The 7506-nt window shown below is 33.7% G+C and overlaps 1 non-coding gene across 1 annotated transcript; it reads right to left on the bottom strand.

The window, feature by feature from the left end:
• Positions 1 to 7399: 7399 nt before the first annotated feature.
• Positions 7400 to 7506, bottom strand: LOC120580365 (small nucleolar RNA R71). The gene has a single exon (XR_005646089.1). It is a non-coding gene; the product is annotated as a small nucleolar RNA R71 (small nucleolar RNA).

The raw sequence follows: 7506 nt of genomic DNA on the forward strand, positions 1-7506 counted from the left end.
GAAAAAGGGAGAGAAAGCCAAGAGAAGAGGGAGAAGACCTAGAGGCTGCGATTTTCATTCTTTAAGGTAAGGGTGAGACTAACTTTGCAATTCTATTAAGTCTGTGAATCAATGGTTACATTTAACATGAATTAGGATGAGTTTAAGAGGAATCGAAAATTAGGACAAATTGATAGAATTGATGATTAATCGGTGAAAACTTGTTAGAATGATGTAGAAATTGTTCCTAGACCTTAGATAATGATTATGATGAATTCTGAAATCGAGATTAGGCTTAAAACCATGAGAGTTGATGATTTTTAGGCAAAACTGCACTTCTGCCCGTAGCGACATTCATCGCTCGCCTCACGAGCTTGACCAGAGAGCATGCAAGATTTCGTGATTTTGACTTTTGAGTTGAACCTTAGATGCCTTTGAGTGTCTGAACATGTCTAATATTGATTAGGAAATAATGTAGGATGAGATTGAACCTGGAAAGACTTAGAATGAAACTTTGGAGAATCTGACTAAACTCGCCATGGCGAGCAGAGGCTCTCGCCTCGCGAGCACTAGTATTACAGAATGCTTTGTTTAGGTTAAATGTGATCTTTGTCGCACGAGTTGTTATGAGTTGAACCTTGGGATAGTAATGAGGAATATATATGATATTAATGATGATCTGTGAAGTTGTTATATGATGATTTGTTAATATTTATAATGTTATATAATTAGATATATATTGCATGAATTATGTTTGATGATTGAGATGTTGATGACGTGCATTTGTAATTGTTATATATGATGATTATTATTATTGAATGATGTTGTTTTGTTGTTGTGATGAATATGATTTACTTAGATGATTAATGAGAGAATATTATATATTGTGGATTATGATGATATGATTAATGAGAGAATATTATAATGTGAATTAATGATTAAATGCATTACTTGAAATATTATTGAATGATCAAGATGTTGTTGAAATGAATTGATATTATGAAGTTTTAATGTTGTGGTAATCTGATTATGCTGCTATTGTTATTTAACTAAGTTGCATGAGTCTATACAAGATGATTAAGATGATGTTGAACTCCAAATTATTGGATGTATATGAGATGATGATTAAGATGTTTTAGATGATAGAGTCCATGCATTAGCATACATTTGTTGGGGGCTCATGCCCTGAAGCTTTGTCCTCACCACGATTGAGCTTTGTCCTCACCACGATGCTAATACTATGATGTTGGGGGCTCATGCCCTGGAGCTTTGTCCTCACCACGATGCCTTAAAAGTATATTAATACTATGATGTTGGGGGCTCATGCCCTGAAGCTTTGTCCTCACCACGATGCCCTAAAAGTATATTAATACTGTGATGTTGAATTGGTACCACATGCATATAAGAGGTTTTGGTTGCATTGTCGCATTGTCGAGTCAAATGTTGTTATGTTAATTACGATGATAGAATGAAATGATTGCTTGATATTTTATTATCAATGATGCTATTATGTTTAAGATGATGATGTTTAAGATGATTATGTTTAAGATGTTTATGTTGAAGATTTATGATGTTAATTATGATGTTGTTATATGATGTTGATTATGATGTTGTTTGTGATGTTGTTATATGATGTTGTTAGTGATGATGATTACATGATGTTATCTATGAGTTGTTAAATGTACTTGATGATGGTTATGTTAAGTTGATAAGTTGCATTTTATTCATGAATTTATAATGAGATGTTTGATGAATAATTATTATTATGAATTGATGATGTTACGTATAGTTGATAAGTTGTCTTCTATTCATGAGTTGCTAATGAGATGTTTGGTGGAGAAATGTTATTACGAATTAATGATGTTGTTATGTTGTATATGAATTAGGATTAAGATGTTGTTATGTTGTATATGAATTATGATTAAGATGTTGTTATATTGTATGTGAACTATGATTATGATGTGATGATCTATGTTAGTTATGATTTGGTTATTATGTGTTATATGATGATGTTTATAATGTGATGAATATGAAGTAAATGATAATTAGAAGTTGGTTGAACATTAAGAATTATTACATGAAGGATTATTATTACTAATAGATGAAGTTATTTATGTTGTTAAATATAATTATTGAATTATATACTTGATATTATTGTTTTGTGAAATCTCACCCCTTCTGCTTGGAAATATTGCTCTTCGTATGAGTAACTTGCAGGTAATCAAGTTTAGCTGTGAAGTGAGTCGATTCTCTCACGTGCGTCTTTAGGTGCTCTGATACGTAACATGATGGGAACTTTGTTATTGCTTTTCTATTCCTTACGTATTGTTTTTGAAGATTTATGACTATGTTTTTAGAGTAGATTTTTATGAGACATTTATGAAGAGGCCTTCGTGCCAAAGACTGTTTTGTTATTGAATTTTAAAGGATAAATAGTTATTTATTCAGTTTATGATTTTAAGAAAAGAATGTGACATTCCGTTTATGTGAATACTCTGATTAATTAAATGAAATTTTTACGTTGAGAAAACGGGATGTTACAACCTACCTGTCTGTATGGATGGGTAGACGCTGTGCATGATTAGTTGCTCTGATGAGTTGTTTGTTGCTTGGTGGATATCGGGAGCTATCTCCGGTGTCGGTGTTAGTTGAGTCTAGGTTGGCTCTGATCTAAGCGTCTGTTAGATTTCCTAGATTTATCTGTTTGAATTTTTATTCATGTTGGAGATTTACCCATAGTTTGGATTTGGAGATTCATCTATGTTGATGTACTATTTGATTCATGACATGTATTGTTTCGAAGTATTCTGGTTTATATCCGCTGCAACTGTTGAGATTATTATGCATGCATGTTGAATTTGAATTTTGTATGATGACGTAGCATCTGTTTCTTGAATAAATGTATTATTCGCGTGTATTACCGCTTTAATAGAAATAGGGTGTTACACACATCGGTGACGAAAATGACTATCTACCGTAAATTATATTTTATCAATCAATTTTGAAAAATTGTAATATCAACCGGCGCTGAAAATAGTTCTTATCAATCAATTTGAAAGAAGTTTAAAAATAACCTTGTAAGGGTAAAATTAAAATGTCTAGAAATCATTACTTTAAGTTGCTAAAATATATTATAAAGAATCCAAAATTCATTTACTGAGGTATGTGTTTTTTATTTTACTATTTTCAAATATCATCAAAGTTGCAAAGGTTATTTGAGATATTAACTTGAGAAAATAGATAACTTGTTGTTCGAGATCGGCACATATACCATTTAGAGTCAAACAAAGTTCCTTCAGTCAATTGAAGGTCAAGCAAGTGTAAATACATTGGATCTTTCTCAAGTCTATTGAGGTCTACGAATATCATGGAGATGTTGGAATTAGTCCAAACTCAATAGAACTTTAATTTGGACAATTTACTTGTATTTAATGTGTATGACACATGAACCAAAAAGATCTAAGAGCAAAAAGTCACGTTCTGAAGAAGTTGAGCACACATGGAGAAGAGCAATGGAAAATGTCGTGCAAGTGAAGACATTAATCCAAACGCGGGGTGTCACATATCCTCTGCAATGGGAAGAACACATTATCCTGAGTAAATAGTCGAGCAAGGTTAGTTTGTGTATGTCACGTCCTTTTGACAAGTAGGACTAGTGTTTGCCTATAAATATTATAACTATAATTTTTTTACACATACAAAAGCTATTTTACACATTTTTATCCATTCACATTTCTGTCTTTATCTTTCATTTTATTTATTTTTTAGTTCAGTTGCTCAAACCCACCCACCCACCCCCCCTCAAACATTGTATTTAACACTCCATGGATTAGTTAAGGAACCCATAACTGGAAAACATAGTTTCTTCCTCAATGTAATCGCTTGAACAAAGGGAATCATTGTTGAGAGATATTATTTGATACATTGACTAACTTTCAAGTTCAATGGGAAATTTGGTACGTCCAGTGGGAAAAAGACCTAAGGTCTGGAAAATTCAGTTCATCGGATCAAGACTATATTTGATGTATGCACCTAAGGTCTGAAAAAAGTCACATCACTATGAATCAACCATCATCATCAACGTAAAAAAGGATGGTCCAACAAAGACCTAACGAACCTTCACAAAAATTGAGAATGCCAACAATTGTGGCTCCTCCCAATGCTTTTAGAGAGACATTGGTTGATCCACATAAAAACACTAGTGATAATGACAATGTATTTCATTATATTACAGATTGACATGGAGATACGTGACATCATGTATCATGTCTATCAACAATTTATTCACATTGTTAAATTCATGGAATTCGAGGGAGTCAAGGTCATTCATAACCATGAAAATGTTGGTTATTACATATGAATTATCTCTTTAATCTAATGATGGATTGAGTGATTGCATGACCTAAATAATCTATTGCGTGTCTCTTTAGGATTTTAGATATCTATTTAGTTATTTGCAACTATTGATGTTTGTTATGGTTGATTGTGCGGACATGTTACATATTTGATGTGAAGCTGTAAGAAGATGCAATGTTGGAGTAAGAGACTGAAGTTGCATCGTTGTACGACTCACAGTACAGGTAGTACAATTGTACAAACAGGGGACCTTCAAGAAAGAAGATCGGGGATGAAGTTTTATGAGTCACTAATGATTGCTAGTACGTGGAGGGATTAGGAATGTGTTGATTTCCAAGAGATAAAACAAGAATAGTGAGTAATGTAGAAATATGCATTGAATTAATGTTGGGAAAAAGTCTCACATCGAAGAATATGAAGAAATATGCGAAGACTTGGTCATATAAATAAAGACCTTATGTGTTATTATTTCTTGTACAAATAGTTAGTGAGTTTTGCGATAGCTAGTATTGCCACTGCTATTCAGTATTTGTAATCTCTAATCATCAAGTATAGTGGAATTATTTTCAATGGCTCTGCTCGTAGATTAGTCAACACATTGCTCGATACCATATTAAATCTTGTGTCGCTTTCATTCTGTCTTTCACATCCCGTTATAACAAAGCACGACTCCTGGTTCTTAGAGAGGTAGAGTTTTATGGTAATTTTAAGTGAGTAATGTAGAAAGCTCACTCTTCTCCTTCACATATTATAATCTTCCTTTATATACTCTAAACTCTTAAATTAATTATTGCAATCTTGTTTTCATTCATCACTTCTCTATTTTATATTTTTTGTTGAAGTTCGTCATGAGCTAAATCCTTTTAGTGGCTAAGACATGATGATGTTATGTCTATGTTTGCATAAATTTAAAACGTTGTTGCTTTAAGCTTCTTTTAACAAATTGTTTTAACATTAATCTTTAAAATAAAAACTGATCACTTCTATCTTTATTGTAAAATATTCTAAGATTGAAAGAATACGAGAATGAAATTGTTTGTTTAATATAAGTTATGTTTTTAGTCTTGAACTAGATAAAAATGCATATACTTAGGCATGATATTCAAAGGTCTATCTAAATTTTTGTCGTAGAAAAAAGGCTCAACCTTTCAAAGAAGGAAAATGTTTGAGACTTGACCTTAATATTATTGCATGGTAAGCTTGTGAGTTGTGAACCTCAAGAGAGTGTCACTGATGAGTCATTTATATGCTATTTTAATATGCTTTTTAGTTTAGTTTTATTTAGATTTTATATAATTTTATATTAGTATTATTTCCTTTTTAGGATAGTTTACTTTAAATTGCAATTTATTATATTTCAGGGAAGAATATTGGATGGATTGAGTCTTGGAGCAAAAGAAAGGGATTTGGAGCAAATTGGACACGAAAATACGAAGATTGGGAAACAAAATATATCTCCCACAAGTCAGAAGCCTGGCACGGCCCGTGCTAGCCTTGGCACGGCCGTGCCACCCTCCAGAAGACCTTTTGCTGCTTTTGCTTGGACTCCAAGCTATTCTATTTTGGCGCACAATCTACCGAGGAATATTCTTGGAATATACTTGCTTAGATTTTAAGTCAATTGTGTACTATAAATAGAGTAGCTAGCCATCACAAATATTCATCTTTACTTGGAATACAATAAGTGACAATTGCTTTTCTAAATAAAGTTCTTTTCCTTTCCTTTATTTTCATGTCTTTTACTTTCATGCTTTCTCTCTTCTCCCCCATGTCTACGATGAACATGAGTGAGTAGACTTCTTCTTGTCTTGGGATTGTTGGATAAGTCTAAATGACATAATCCTAATCAAACCAAGCCCTAAGCCTTAATCTTATGTAACCCTAATTTCTTATCTGAATTCACCGTCTTAACATGGATTAACCATTATCAAACTGTGGAAACGAAAGTGGAGGGTTTGATAATTGTTCGTCCATTATTCCAAATATCAATTCATAAAACGAAAGTGGAGCTTTGATATTCGAACAAGTGAATTCAGACAAGGATTGCAAAGTCAGCGAAATAGGCTTTGCAATCTTTGAGACATATAGTTTCGATCTTCAAGGGAACTAATAACAATCAAGTCAGCGAAATAGGCTTGGTTGTTAGAGGAACCAAAATCCAATAGTAATCAAGTCAGCGAAATAGGCTTGGTTGCTAGAGGAACTTAAGAGAAACTGTCTTGAGAAATTAGGTCTAACATAACATTATAAGCTTATGGTTTTGGTTTGAGAAGGACTTGTTATTTAGATGAAACCAACGATCCCAAGGCTCTTTTATTATATTGCTTTTTAACCGTTTAAAAACCCCCAACTTACAATTCTCTTCTCTCTTCTAATCATCTCTAAAGGTTAATTAAATTGAACTACTCCTTGTCGGAACGATACTCTTTTATACTACTTCGGTAAGACCGTACACTTGCGGTTTTATCTCATCAAGTTTTTGGCCCCGCTGCCGGGGAGTAAACTAATTTGATTAACTCTTTCTTTGTGATTAGAACTCTCTTCTCTGCCTTTTCTCTTCTACTTTTCTTTCTTTTGTTTTTACCACTAACTTCTTGGGTTCTCGGTTTCTTATGCGTAGAAGTAAAAGTCTCGGAGAATTTATTCCTGAGATCGAAAGATTTTTGCATAAGAAAAAGAGAGAGGCACAAAATAATACCGCTATGGCTGAACGTACTCTCAAAGAGTATGCTACTCCTTCAACGGAAGAGCCACAAGCTATTATCGTGTACCCAACGGTTACGGGTAATAACTTCGAAATCAAGCCTGCACTACTTAATTTAGGGCAGCAAAACCAGTTTTCTGGATCACCCACTGAGGATCCAAATCTCCATATTTCTTCCTTCCTTAGACTCAGTGGCACCATAAAAGAGAACCAAGAAGCCGTAAGACTTCATCTCTTTCCCTTTTCCTTAAGGGATAGAGCTAGCGCTTGGTTCCATTCCCTAGAAGTCGGTTCCATTACTTCATGGGACGATATGAGGCGAGCATTCCTCGCCCGATTTTCCCCCCATCTAAAACAGCTAAACTTAGAGACCAAATTACGCGTTTCAATCAAAAAGAGGGGGAGTCTCTCTATGAGGCGTGGGAGCGTTTCAAGGAAATGCTTAGACTTTGTCCCCACCATGGCCT

The sequence above is a fragment of the Medicago truncatula genome, chromosome 4 (genome assembly GCF_003473485.1).
Source record: "Medicago truncatula cultivar Jemalong A17 chromosome 4, MtrunA17r5.0-ANR, whole genome shotgun sequence".
NCBI lineage: Eukaryota > Viridiplantae > Streptophyta > Magnoliopsida > Fabales > Fabaceae > Medicago > Medicago truncatula.